The sequence below is a fragment of the Crotalus tigris genome, unplaced genomic scaffold (genome assembly GCF_016545835.1).
Source record: "Crotalus tigris isolate CLP2741 ecotype Arizona unplaced genomic scaffold, ASM1654583v1 scf7180000017631.5181431, whole genome shotgun sequence".
Taxonomy (NCBI): domain Eukaryota; kingdom Metazoa; phylum Chordata; class Lepidosauria; order Squamata; family Viperidae; genus Crotalus; species Crotalus tigris.
Window position 1 is genome coordinate 1,632,037 of NW_024096525.1, and position 14,068 is coordinate 1,646,104.

At 37.4% G+C, this 14,068-nt stretch overlaps 1 long non-coding RNA gene across 2 annotated transcripts in view; it reads right to left on the minus strand.

Moving 5' to 3' along the window:
- The window catches only part of LOC120304202, a 24,443-nt gene continuing 10,375 nt past the window's right edge, over window positions 1–14,068 (minus strand). Inside the window, exons 2-3 of one of the 2 annotated variants that reach the window (XR_005555662.1) lie at window positions 1,911–2,095; window positions 1–1,493 (exon numbers count right to left, since the gene is read on the minus strand). This is a non-coding gene — a long non-coding RNA (uncharacterized LOC120304202). Of the gene's footprint in view, window positions 1,532–1,910; window positions 2,096–14,068 lie in introns of both variants that reach the window. The other variant, XR_005555663.1, reaches the window with a different exon arrangement.

Genomic DNA, 14,068 nt, shown 5'->3' on the forward strand with positions numbered 1-14,068 from the left:
CTAGGACTGGGGTGATGGCACATGTGCCCACAGAGAGGGCTCTGAGTGCCGTCTCTGGCACCCGTGCCATAGGTTCGCCACCACTGCCCTAAAATATCTATTTACTGACTTAGTTTATTTGCATCTGGCTTCCGCATCCATTATATAGTGTTTATGGGGTTTCTAAGTGGTCTGTTATGGAGACACCAACCAGTTCCAAATATGTTTAACTTCAAGGTGCCCTTTCTTCATAAACTTCACTCCTATCTTTTTCTGTAACTAATTTCCCCTTGATCCTCCTCCTCCCTGTATTTTGAAAAACTCTAATCTTGTAGATATAGTTTTAGTCAATAGATGGCGCTAAATATCCATATAGGAAACCATATCCTCTTCAGTTTAATGGAATAGTTTAAAATAGAAATATATGTTTTTGATCAAATGTTATCACCATTTAGAAACAATAGCACACTAGCTTTCTCCTGATACAGTTGGAGTGGTCCAGTTTGGAATAAGTTATTTACTTTATGTTCTTGTTTTAATGTCTTCCTATTTATTAGACTATAGTATGCATTTGTATGGCGTTTTCCAGAATATGTAGTTTCTAACTATTATTTTCAGTATAATACATGGAGACCAATAAGAGGCTCTATGGAAATTTGAACATTTATATGAATCCTCAGTTATGATTACTAATGTTTTGCTAACCCTTTAAATTGTGTGCTGTGATACCTATAAAGTATGTTCCTGCTTTTATTTTTAATTTCACTTTGGAACGTCTTGATTGCGATATTTGAAATTCTGAAAACATCAGCGATGTTATGTTGTAGTAAGTGACATTCAAGATATTTCTCTGTACATATACAATCTTATTTTTGTAGTTATGGCAGAAAACTCTCTTTCTTACACTATTTCTTTAATAATACAAAGTTTGATATTTTGATTACTCCATAAACTGGGATAAATCAAACATGTATCAGATATATGTCATTGGAACCATTTCTGTTCGGTGCATCAAAATATATTGCAAAATATCAGATCACAGTCATTGCCCTGGCCTTTACCAAGTAAGGAGCACAACGCTGAGGACAAAAACCATGTTTATTGCATGATTGGGTACCTGCATTACGAGAAAGAGGGACCCTAAACAATAGACATGCAAATACCTTTATAGAAATCTGAAGACTACAAGGTCAGAAGTCCTAGGTGATCTAATTTACAAGCTAGTTTGAGGAAACTAACTAGGTCCTTGTCAACTTACCTGTGGTGGCTTCCTTGTTCGGCAAGATGGGCCGTCCAGAAGGACAGCAGAGCTGAGGAAGTTCATGATTAAAGGAGATGGAATGTTGAGGTCATCCGTTGATAAAGAGAAGGTGCAAATTTGGAGTAGTTCTGTGTTGCAATTCTGTTGTAAGGGTTGCCCTTGGGCAGTGGTGTGACAGGTGAGGAGGCCTCTATTCTCTGGTTTGATGGGATTGCAGGGTGCATTGTCTGGAGCAGGGAAGTTCAATTTGAGTCTGATGGGATTAGGCAAAGAGAAGAACTGGGTTTGACCCTGGTCAAATGCAAAAGAACACAGGGGGTGAGGGGGAAGGGATGGGGTGCAATTTCCATTTTGTTTCCTAGATTTTCTCCACTGCAAGCCTATTAATTAGAAAATTTAACACTATATCTCATGGATTAAATATAGAGCACGGGTACTTTTCACTCTGCATTATTATCGAGGACAATAATGTTTATGTAATACCTCTTTTATATTTAGTCACTTTCAAATGAAACCTAATTCTACCCCTTCTTTCTCACTTCTCTGTGTTGCAAATTCCTAGCTTTAGTAAGGTACAATACTAATGAATCTGAAGCTTTTATGTACCCCAAATCCTCCCCCTCGCATAATCCTATTTATAAAAGGCAAAGCTTGAGAAACCAGACTGTACCTTAATTATTCCAAGGACTTTAGGAAAGTGGGCTGACTCTTGAGCTAATGGCTGATTTGCTGGCTGGACCCCAAAATCCAGAAATGGAGCATTATCCTTGATTCATCAAAGCAGCAGGCAGTATTCTGAAAAAGGCTGGTTTTCACTTATGTTGCACATTCTGAAAGGAAGTGGTGATGGTGGTCCTACATATGAACAAAGATGCAAAGATTTCAAAAGAGAATAATAAGTAATATGTGTAGCTAGGTGACTGTACTGATTTTATTTGGAAACTTGAGTGTTTAATTGTTACTTCCTTTTCCCAAAATAGTCCTTTTTTTAACCCAGAGATTTGGCTTCACTGGTTTTAGAAGGAAGTTTCTTATTCAAACCTTTTCCTGCATGGGTACTGTTGAGTCCGTCGCGAAATGGTAAGACACGAGAAGCAGTTGTAGTTCTCAGGAAACCTTTATTCTTCGGTTCAGCTTACATTGGATTATGGCGGCAAAACCCAAAACTCGCGGCCTCCTTTTATAGGACTTTCCCGGGTCAATGTGTTACTTTTCGCGCGCCAGTACTTGCGCATGCGCACAAGCACTGGCGACAGCCTGTCTGGTCCCGGGCAGCTTGCACCTGCCCGGGACCGCCTGCAATGCCCCGAGCCTGCTTGCAAGGCTCAGGACATAACAGGTACAATACTACCTTTTTATGTTTCATGACTTAACAAGGCTTTGGGGCTTTAGGCAGGTAGATTGAAAGCATCTTCCATTCTAATTTTCCTAGAGTTGGGCTGAAGGGTGAGGTTCTGGCCGAAAGGCTGATGCCTGGGAAGGTCTTGGAAGGAGAGGTTTCAAATAATCCTTCTGTTTTATAACACCTTCCCTGTCTAAAACAACTGTTTGCCTAAGGCTAGCCTTTCTCAGGACAATAAAATTCAAACTTTGATGGATTTATTTCCCTTCAAGACAGCACAACACAACATTTTGTTCAGCGGCCTGACAAGGATCAACGTAAACGCAATTTCATCTCAAGGTCAACTCCTGTAGTCTTCATTTACAAAAAAAATAAAAATAAAAATGATGGAAATGAGTTGCTATTCTATTCTATTCTATTCTATTCTATTCTATTCTGGATTTTGTTTTTTATTTCAGCCCCTCCCCCCATCATTTCCCTGATAATCTTTTATCCAGTTTATTAGCCTGAGCATGTGTGGTTTCTGGCATTAGTGTGGTGCTGCCAGGTTGCTGAACCCTCCTCCTGGAAATTCTTATTCTCATCTAATATGTGATAAATATAATATCAAAAAGGAATTTTGTGTCCTTGCCCTGATCTTTTACCTCTTTTCCCCTTCCCTTTCTCTGCAACAAACAAATGTAAGACTTGTACAGGAAAAAAAAAACAGTTCTTTGAACCACACTCTGTACCTTTGGATAAAACAAAAAGCTTATGGGAAAATGTATTTGTTTATTTTTCAAGGGACACAACAGTCTTCATTTTTAAATCCTTTATCGGATTTTTTAAAAAATGAAATTGTTGAATAGCAGCATCAACTTGATGGCCTTCTTAGATTACCAAAAAGTTAGCTGGTTCTAATTGCCCTATTCATTTTATAAAGAGATTATTTTTTTTGAAGGGGGGGAAGAAAAAAGAGACATAAGCATATTCATGTTTTCCCAATAACCTATGGGTCAATACTGAGCTACATTAGAAGACAGTCCCACAGAGAAGTAATTGCGTTAAATCTTGTGAATCTTAAAGCCCAACCAATTTATTATTTCATAAATCAATGAAGTCAGAAAATATTGGAATCTAGATACAACCGTGATAGCTGCATGTTTTATCATTGTATTTCTTATACAGTACATTTTCAGAATTGGAAATGTGATCCATGTAGAATTTGCAACATAATTTTATCAAGATGTGCTCAAAATAATCCCACCAGAGCCTGCGATGCTTCACCTTCACTTTCTCATCCTCCACCAGTGAGTAATTCATACTTTTCCTCGTTTGGGATTCTTTTTATCCCCCTTCATTTTTTTCTTCCTGGATTTACCCTCATTTTTCTGAGCTTTTCTTGGGCCTGTCCGTTTTGAAATTAGAAATCTCAGTAGTAGACAGCTGCTTTTCTATCTTTGTCCACGCCTCGTCACGCACCCCATGGCGTTAATATAGCTCAATTAAGCCACATTCATCAACACAATTATAGTACAGATTGCAGAGCTTTTCACCATGGTTCATGTTCAGAAGTTGGTCAAAAATATCTACATAACTGTTGTAAATGTGTGTTTTTGTGTATGCATACACTTAGGTACATCCGCATCACTTTATATACTGCACGCATACGCACATCCGTTAGTGTCCCATTGCAAAATTATCTTCTTCTTTGCAGCACCAATCTTCCTTCATGTGGTATGAACCTATAGCGGGGAACATTTAGGAAGAGGAATCTCTGACTTCATCTCTCCTGGATTATGGACACATAATAATTAGGCAACACAGAACTACTTTCTATGCTAATTTCTCTGTAGACGTTTAGCTATCACTCATCATGGTTACAAAATATAAGTCACTCTTCCCCTGGAGATGAAGATAAGCATAAGCATTTATCTCATCATTAATGCTGTTGGCCATGGAAGTTCAGTAGACAGTAGTCATTAATTACCAGCCTCTCTCCCTTCTTATTTACAGACCCTAAACTAGATTTATTGGGGTGGACTGTTTAACTCTCTGAAGATCTAAATGGCATCGTCAGCTACAATCAGGCAATGTCACTAATATATTTTTCTGGAAGGAATAGCTTATATCTGCCTATTAGTCATAAGAGATAATTTGATTTTCTGTCTTTCAGCGTTTTCTAGGGTTTTTTTCCCCCTTGAATTGTACTTTTTCCCCATTTATTTTCCCACACACAGAGACACAGTTTCTCTTTAACCCTGAAGGCTAAATGGAAGATGAGGGACATGCTGGAAATCTTTCTTGTTTGACAAAACTATACAGTTTTTTCTAAAGAGAGAATTTTAAAGCCCAGATTCTCTATTTATTAAAAAGAATGACAAGAAACAGAGACAGCATGTGATATTTACTTGGTTGTGTATGTTGTTGAGATGCTTAAATACTGTAGTCAAGGTTTCCATTTATAGTCTATAAGGATTGGAGATTGCTCCAGAAAACTTTGTGTGAGATTAGCATTGCATATGGAAAAAAACTGTATACATTGGTATAGACATCAAATGTGGCTACAAGAAAAAAAAGGTTAGGGAAGTATTTTCTGCCATATGTAGGAAGTAGATATTTAAAGATTTTAATGTCTGCATATATGACTGAGAATGATAACCCAAAATAGAAAAAGGAAGTAGAAGAAATATTAACCTGAGAAAGCAGATTTTTGGAAGAAGATATCAAATGTGATTGATTTTGCATATTCACCCATCCAGTTTTTGTCATAATTTATCCTTCCAACAGCAATTAGAGTTCATCCGATTTTCTGTTTAGCGGAGAATTCACCAGATTTATTGAACCAATTGGGCAGTTTGTTCTATATCATGGTCCAAGGGTCAAAATCAGTGGGAGAGACTAAGGACATTGAGATCAGATATGATTATACACATAGTAGTACTTCCAGAAGCATTTATCCTGCTGAAATAATAACCTGATTTCTATCCAATAATGTTAGAACCTTTAAAAGTTCAGGAGAAACCCACTCTTCACCCATACCAATAGAACAAGAGACAGCCCTAGTTTCCTGTAGTGTAGTACTACAACACTAAAGGAGATCTCAGGGGATACAAAGCTAAAAATATTTTATTTGTGCACATAAATCACAATGGTTGGGTTGCCACAATGTCCCAGTCTATTGACCATGGTTTGCAAAACACTCTGCTTAGATTTATACATCACATTAAGCCACAAACCAATCATACTGTGATTGAATATGTTGTGAACTCAGGGTTTTTTTTGTCATAGAATGCCCAGAACGGAGTTCCAGCACCTTTTTTGGATGGAACCTTGTAGGGTAGGCAAGGCGGGTTGTATGACATGTGTGAGTTCTGGCACCTTTTTTTTTTTTTTTTTTTTTACAAAAAAAGCACTGTGTGAACTTATAATTCTGCAAAAGTTTGTTTTGAGTTTCATAACTTTATTAGTGATTCCACCCTCAAATAAGAATGAGGGTACAAAATCAAGGGAGATTGTCATACTGGTTTTGTTTGTATTGTTTAAATTATAGGACATAATCCCACTCAATTATTCTTGTTTATTTTGTTCAGAGCAGAGAATATAGCAAGTAGTTAAGCCCAAAACTTTGAAATCTATTCCCACAATACAGAATGAATTGTTTGATTCAGAAAATAATAATATTTGAATCTTACAAACAAAAAGAGAAAACAACTTCTATATGGCAGATCCTTCTTAAAGGCCCAGAAACAGAAGATGGGTTGTCATTTGTCAGGCTAAGCCCTGGTTTTCTAGCTTGAGTTCATTTCCCTGTTAGATTGATCATTCTGCATAGGGCACATGTCACTTATATTTGAAGTTTTAGCGTTTGTTAGAAAAAAAATACAGTGATGTCCTACTGTGCCTAACACAACAGACATACGTAAATAACACTGTGAGTAAGCATTGATAAGCATGAACAGTTCATACAATTTTAGAGATTTTAAATCCTATTACCTGAGCATCTTTATTATTTAGGTCAGGGCTTTTCAACCAGTGGTATGGGTACCACCTGTGGTACATTGGCACCTGGCAGGTGGTACGCGAACATCCTAGAAAAGTGGTAGCAGGGGAGGGGAATGAGCTGAACCGGTGGCAGCACTGCACAAGCCTGAGCAAGAGATGGCTGGAGCTGCAGGGCTGCCAGGGCTCAGTGGAAGCGCCAGGATCAGCACCAGGCTCCAGCTGGAGCTCGGTGCTGATCCTGATGTTTCTGTTGAGCCCTGAAGAAGCACCAATCAGCTGGAAAGCAGCACTGAGCCTGGCGCTTCTGCTGAGCCCAGAAGAAGCGCCAATCAGCTGGAATGTTGCAGCTTCTCCAGGGTCCTGTGATTTACATTCAGATGCTTGGCAACTGATTCATATTTATGACGGTCACAGTGTCCCAGGGTCATGTGAAGTGACCAAAACCTGCTGCAACCACCCAGCAGACGGGAATAAAAACCAACACCCCTCCACCCCACCCCCATTGCCAACCCTCAACAGAAATGCTCACAACAATGGAAACCTCAGACAGGAGGAAGAGCGTCGCTGGGTGGGCAAGCAGGTGTCTTGCTCGGCTGTGGCTTGGGGAGCACTTTTTTCAGTGCCATTGTAACTTCGAACAGTCACTAAGTGAACTGTTGTAAGTCGAGGACTACCTGTACTTTATCACTTTTTGCCTTTTTTTTTTTTTTGGTCATCAAGTTTTTGACATCTTGCTAGGCAACTGGTGCTACTCGGATATTGCCATATCCTAAAAGTGATACAGTGGGTGAAAAGGTTGAAAAGCCCTGGTTTAGGTTGTCTGAACTATTCAGCAATTCTCTTCCTGTGCCAGACTCACATAAGAACACTTTGCTTTTTATATGTAACTTATACAGTATTGCGAAGGGCAATATATTGTACCATTGTATAACTAAAGAATAGAACTAAGGCACTTCCATTGAAGGACTGTACCAATTTAGAAGAACCTCTTTAATCCTTGTATTCAAAAGCTGGGCTTATTTATTTCTGGTGAAAGGAGAGTAAAACTGTTTTTGTTAAAGTTCTGCAGTCTAGAACCTGTGGACCAGCCATCTGTCCATTTGCAGAAATGCATACCTCTCCACAACGCCTATCTTCTAGGTTTCAGGTTTTCAAAAAGAAAGGTAGCCAGATGGATTTTGGTGCCCCAGTCCCAGGTCTAGTTAAATTCCCCCCCTCTCTCTGGTTTTCACAAAATCAAACAAATGCACACAATGTAAAATAAGAACATGGGTAGTGCTTGTAAGCACTTTGTTTCCTTTCTTAAGGAAGGAGAGGGTGGTGGATTTTTTTTTTTTTTTTTTGCAGGCTTTACCACCAATTCAGGTGAGATGGAAATTTCTGTTCCTTATTCCTTTGGAGAACTGGGTGTGGAAGGGCTCTATCTTGTGTGGATGTTCCTACTCATTTAGTTACTCAGAGGTGTCTAATTCACAAAATCCAGTTGCCACTTTTGTAATCATGCAGTAATGGTAAGGTGCTGTGCTATATTTATATCTGAATAAAGTTGTTGCTGAGCATCAGGAACATTCTTGTTTTTTCAGATTAACACTTTATTAATCTGGATTATTTAGTGGCTGATAATCACAGTCCTCCTTCAATACGTCTTGCTGACTTCCAAATCTATCTACAATCCTATATTTCCCAGAAGGTGCCCATTTAAGTACTAAGCAAGCTTACCCTGTTTTGTTTACTAGGACAGGGATTTTCAACCTTTTCACCCATTGTACCACTTCTAGGATATGGCAACATCCAAGTACCACCAGTTGCCTAGAAAGATGTCAAAAACTTGATGACCAAAAAAAAAAAAAGGAAAAAAGTGATAAAGTACAGGTAGTCCTCGACTTACAACAGTTCGCTTAGTACTGTTCAAAGTTACAATGGCACTGAAAAAAGTGCCCCCCAAGCCACAGATGAGCAAGATCCCTGCCTGCCCGCCCAGCGGCGCTCTTCCTCCTGTCCGAGGTTGTTGTGAGCATTTCTGTTGAGGATTGGCAGTGGGGGTGGGGTGGGGCGGTGTTTGGTTTTTATACCCTCCGTCTGCTGGGTGTTTGCAGCAGGTTTTGGTCACTTCACAAGACCCTGGGACACTGTGACCGTCATAAATATGAATCAGTTGCCAAGCATCTGAATGTAAATCACAAGACCCTGGAGATGCTGCAACATTCCAGCTGATCGGCACTTCTTCTGGGCTCAGCAAAAGCGCCAGGATCAGCACCGAGCTCCATCTGGAGCCTGGCGCTGATCCTGGCACTTCCGCTGAGCCCTGAAACCCCTGCAGCTCCAGCCATCTCTTGCTCAGGCTTGTGCGGTGCTGCCACCGGTTCAGCTCATTCTCCTCCCCTGCTACCACTTTTCTAGGATGGTCGCGTACCACCTGCCAGGTGCCAATGTACCCGTACCACTGGTTGAAAAGCCTTGTACTAGGTCAGTCACGGACAGCTAGATACTGCTGCATACACCCATGTGCCCATTTTCCTGCTATTATATTTTCTAAAGTAATACCAATGTACGTGCTATCTGTTTAACCAGAGTATCTAAGGATTTAAACAGAAGGGAGCACTGTTTAATATGAATAAATAAATAGGTAGAGTCATTTAGGTGAGATGGGTGCTATATAAATTTAATAAATAAAATAGCTCATCATATTTTGATTTATTTATATATATATATCATATTTATAAATATCATTTATGAAACATGTTGTCATTCTTGGAATGAACCGCATTTGTCAACTGATCCTAAAAATAATGTTTAATTTGTACTAATTATAAAAAAAAATCTATTAATGTCAGACTTACTTTGACTAAAAGAACATCTGCAATTAGCAAATTAAACTCTCTAGGATATTTCGCCAATGTCACTAGTTACAGTTAAATTATGCTCAAAAAAGATATTTTGCAGTGTTGTTGTTTTAAATTCAGGCACCCTAAGAAATATCTCCCTTGACCTCTTCTAGCTAGCAGGTTTCTTGATCAAGAGCAAGTATTTAGGCTAGCAGCTCAATATATGCAGCGAGAGACAAATCAATGCCAGACTTACACCCTAATTAACAAACTGGTAAAGTCCGGATATTTTATCTGAAAGTAACACAAAATTCAGTCTTAACACAGAATTAAGGCTGAGATTATTAAACTCATCTGAAGCTAAGGTCTGTAATTATCTAATCTATTGACACTTGTGGATCAAACTGAATCCACATAATCCAACTTTACAGTATGTGGATCAGGTTTTCTATTTAGGCGACTAGCACTCAATAATAGTGTCCTGCTTTGTAGTTGTGAGTCATCAAAATGTCATCTCACATGATGAGAAATCAAGCAAGATTTGTAGGTGGGAAAGTGTGAAGGAATGTGAATCATCATTATTTCTGGCTGAAACTAGATGTTTCAAGTCTTGGTTTTAAAATGTAGACAAATATACGGAAGGTATCTATATTACCTTTGCAAAATACTGTGCATTTCCAGCCTCAATATAGAAACCATTAAATAAGGGACTTCGAGGTGTAGAAAAATCAGATTAGAATCATATCTGATTGATTCTGTAGCATTATTTGGCTTTCAGATGAATAAATTGAGCTTTCAATTTAGCAACTTCCTGGAGCATGGTAGGAGAACTATTAGAGGGAATAGCGATTGCTTCCCATATGATCATATTTTTCATCATACTGCACATTAAACATTGTTCTCAATTACAACTGGAAATTAATTGGAGTTGCTAGGCTCTGTCCTTAAGCACTGTCTATTAAAATTAAAATTCTGTGACACAGAAGCTGGCCATGGTTCCCTATATACTGTATCTATAGCCAGATTAAAATTAATCAAAAAGAAAAGAAAATTATAGCAATCAGATTACATCATATGCCATGGGGGAAAAAAACTTTTTGAAGACTGAAAAGAAAAGAAATTCTTTTATCTATTTCTTAAGAAATGTAAAAGTGTGAGATGGCTTATATGGAAAAAATAGAATTAAATCTGTCAATGTAAATGTAATTAATTGTTGAGAAAATCTTTATTAGTAAGAATATCTAGAATTTGATGGGAAAAATAAACCAAGGATTTATAATAAGGCAACCAAAATGACTGAAAAGAAATACTATACTAATATGATTATTATTTTTAGGAATATTGGAAAAATTATATATTTAATTGTTACTCATTAAAACAATAAGAATTGTATTAATTCAGTGTTTGCAAAAAAGGATATTTTTGGGAAAGAGGAAATTAACTAAAATTAATATATGGAACACAGATTATAGAAATTAATTGTTAAGGATTATTTCACAAATGTAACCCAGACAACACACTGTTTACCAATTATTGAGTGACTTATGTTTTGTTAAAAAATAAATAAAAAATATATTTAAAAAAAAACTTTTTGAAAGTAAAGAGTTAAAAAAAAAGATTGAATAAATGCTTGGATACTAAATATATTTCTCCAGAAATTAGTAGTATTGGTATTCCTTTTCAAGACTCTGCAAAGTTGTATATATTTAGACTGGTAACGCCCGATGAGTGCAAAATTACAGTAAAAAAATATTGATAAACCCCCCCCCCAAATTTTGAAAGATTACCTGCAACTATCTGATCAGCAATGTGACTAAATAGAAATAATTGGTTCCTATACATACTGTTATTTTAGTTACAATATAATTACATATTGGCAATCATAACTATCATTACTCAGTTTGCATTAATGTATACATATATTTCTATACATCATATACTATTTTAAATTTGATGTTTCTATATGCCTATATAAATTATACAGCTTTCCACAACTTAGCACACTCTAGATGTGTTGGTACTATGGCTTCCAGAATTTCCAAGATAGCATACTACAATTCCCTGGAGTTATCTATAATAAATGTACCAGTTTTATGGCACCATAAGATTTTTAATTGTTTGGATTGCAACAAACTAGAAATAGGCGGTACAGGCAGGTAGTCCTCTACTTAGAACCATTTTTTTAGTGACTTTGAAAAAAGTGACTTATGACCATTTTTTATACTTAGGATCGTTGCAGCATCCTCATGATTACATGTTCAAAATTCAGATGCTTCTGCACCTGGCCTGCATTTGTGGCAATTGCAATGTCCTGGGGTCATGTGATCATCTTTTGTGATTTTTCTGACAAGCAAAGCCAATGGAGAAGCCAGATTTCACTTAACAAGCGAGTTACTAACTTAACAACGGCGGTGGTTAACTTAATAGCTGTGGCAAGAAAGATCGTAAAATGGGGCAAAACTCACTTAACAATTGTCTTGCTTAGCAATGAAAATTGTGGTTCTAAATCAAGGACTACCTATACTTCAAATTTTAAAATTTGTAAACATTTTATGGCATCTTATGACATAATAACTCAGGACTTACTTGCTGAGTGATAGAATGACTACCATACAGGTATGGACAATCATAAACTAACCAACCGACCATCTAATCTAAACCAAACTAACCAACCAACCAACCATCTCAGATTGTCATTTGGCAGGGAGCAGGTAGTCACATTGCCAGTCAAAGCTCTGAGGAAGTCGGGAGTGACAGAATGTCATGAAGCTGGTATTCCCATCTGCATTCCTTTCCCCTCTTTTCCCTCACTTACAGAATGGGTATATTATTTATGGGACTTTTAAAATGTTATACTGTATTTATATTGTTTGAAGTCATCTTGAACAGTCATGTCTGCAGTTCAAATAAAATAGTAGCATACAGGTAGTCCTCACTTATTTATTTATTTATTTATTTATGAGACTTATATACCGCTTTAAGTGCAAGCACTCTCTAAGCGGTGTACACCAGTAAGCAATGTATATGTATATTTTATATTGCCCCCAACAATCTGGGTCCTCATTTTACCTACCCCGGAAGGATAGAAGGCTGAATCAACCTTGAGCCGGTGAGATTTGAACCGCTGACCTGCTGAACACAGTCAGCTAAAGTGGCCTGCAGTACTGCACTCTAACTGCTGCGCCACCTCGGCTCATTAGTTAAGTGACAACTTAATGATTGTCACTTAACTAATGTTGAAAGTTATGATGTACCCCCAAAAAAAGTTACTTATGTCCTTGAAGTTATGGCTGCTGTATTTCCCCCCCCCCCCCAATCACGTGATTGTATTTTGGGTGTTTGGCAACCAACCTGCATTTACAACTGCTTGCAACATCCAATGGTCACATAATCATAATTTGTGCCTATTTGTTACTAGTTTCTGGCTTATTTTACTGGTTGCCCATTCAGAAGAATGAATTTGCTCAATGACCACATTCACTTAACTTTCTTATGACCATTGTAAAAACAGTTGTAAAGTCAAACGGGATCACATATTTATACACTTAACAATAGCAGTGACTTCTGAACAAAATTCTGAGCTCACTTGTGGTCGTTAAATGACATTATTATTATATTATATTATTATAATTAGACATTATCATAATTAATTTTTTTTAAAAAAAATAGCCTAGGATAGGAAAACCGAAAATTTAAAAGGCTTGTAGTTACTTAAAAAATATGTGACTTTTAATCATACAGTATTAATAAATTGCATATTTTTTTTTTTTTAGTTAGACGTTCATTTAACATTTAGTAAAGCACCAGGCTAGGAACCAGGAAACCGTGAGTTCTAGTCTTGCCTTAGGCCTGAAGCCATTGTGGTAACTTTGGACCACGCACTCTTTCTCAGCCTAGGAAGCAGTAAGAGAAAACCATTTCCAAAAAAGGGTTGCCAAGAAAACTACCAGGAGTCAAAACTAAACTGGAAGTACTCTGAAGCTATTCAGGTTGGCAAGTGATACTCTTGGACCTAACTCATTTAATACTCAAACGATACTCATTTCCTTTCCTGTGATATTTGAAGCTTTTCTGGCCATGTGTATATGACTGAGGAAAGAAATTTGACTTTTGTAATGGCAAGGCTGCTTTTATTAAAATTATGAAGCTTTTATCTGGAATGAAGTTAGAACCGTATTTATTCAGCATTAAAGGGGACATGTTCATGTTTGGTGAATTGAATTGTATTGCTTCCTCAGGCATAATCTTTCTTGCCTCACATCACCTCATACTGAGGCTGCAGTCCTAAGCAAGTACATTTACAAGAATTGTGCCCCACTGTACTCACTGGTTAATCTAGCCAGCCAGCCTGCCTGCTATTATAAATATATTGTACTTAAGCCCAAGGTAGCTTAACATCTTACCAAGTATTTTTTTAAAGATAATATTATAATAATAGAGAAAAAGTAGCAAATAATATACTTCAAATAACAAGATTACAATTAAGACCAAATGTCTGCTGAGAAATGCAAATATTTAGGGACTGAATGCTGTCCAAGAAAAAATGAAGGATACAGCAAAGGTTCCTTAATAACTAGTAGGTTCCAAAATCTGAGCACTTATACAGGAAAGGTTTGCCCTGCATTCCACCAAGTTTAACTTAATTGCATGAAATTCACTACCCAAGCAAATTTTAAG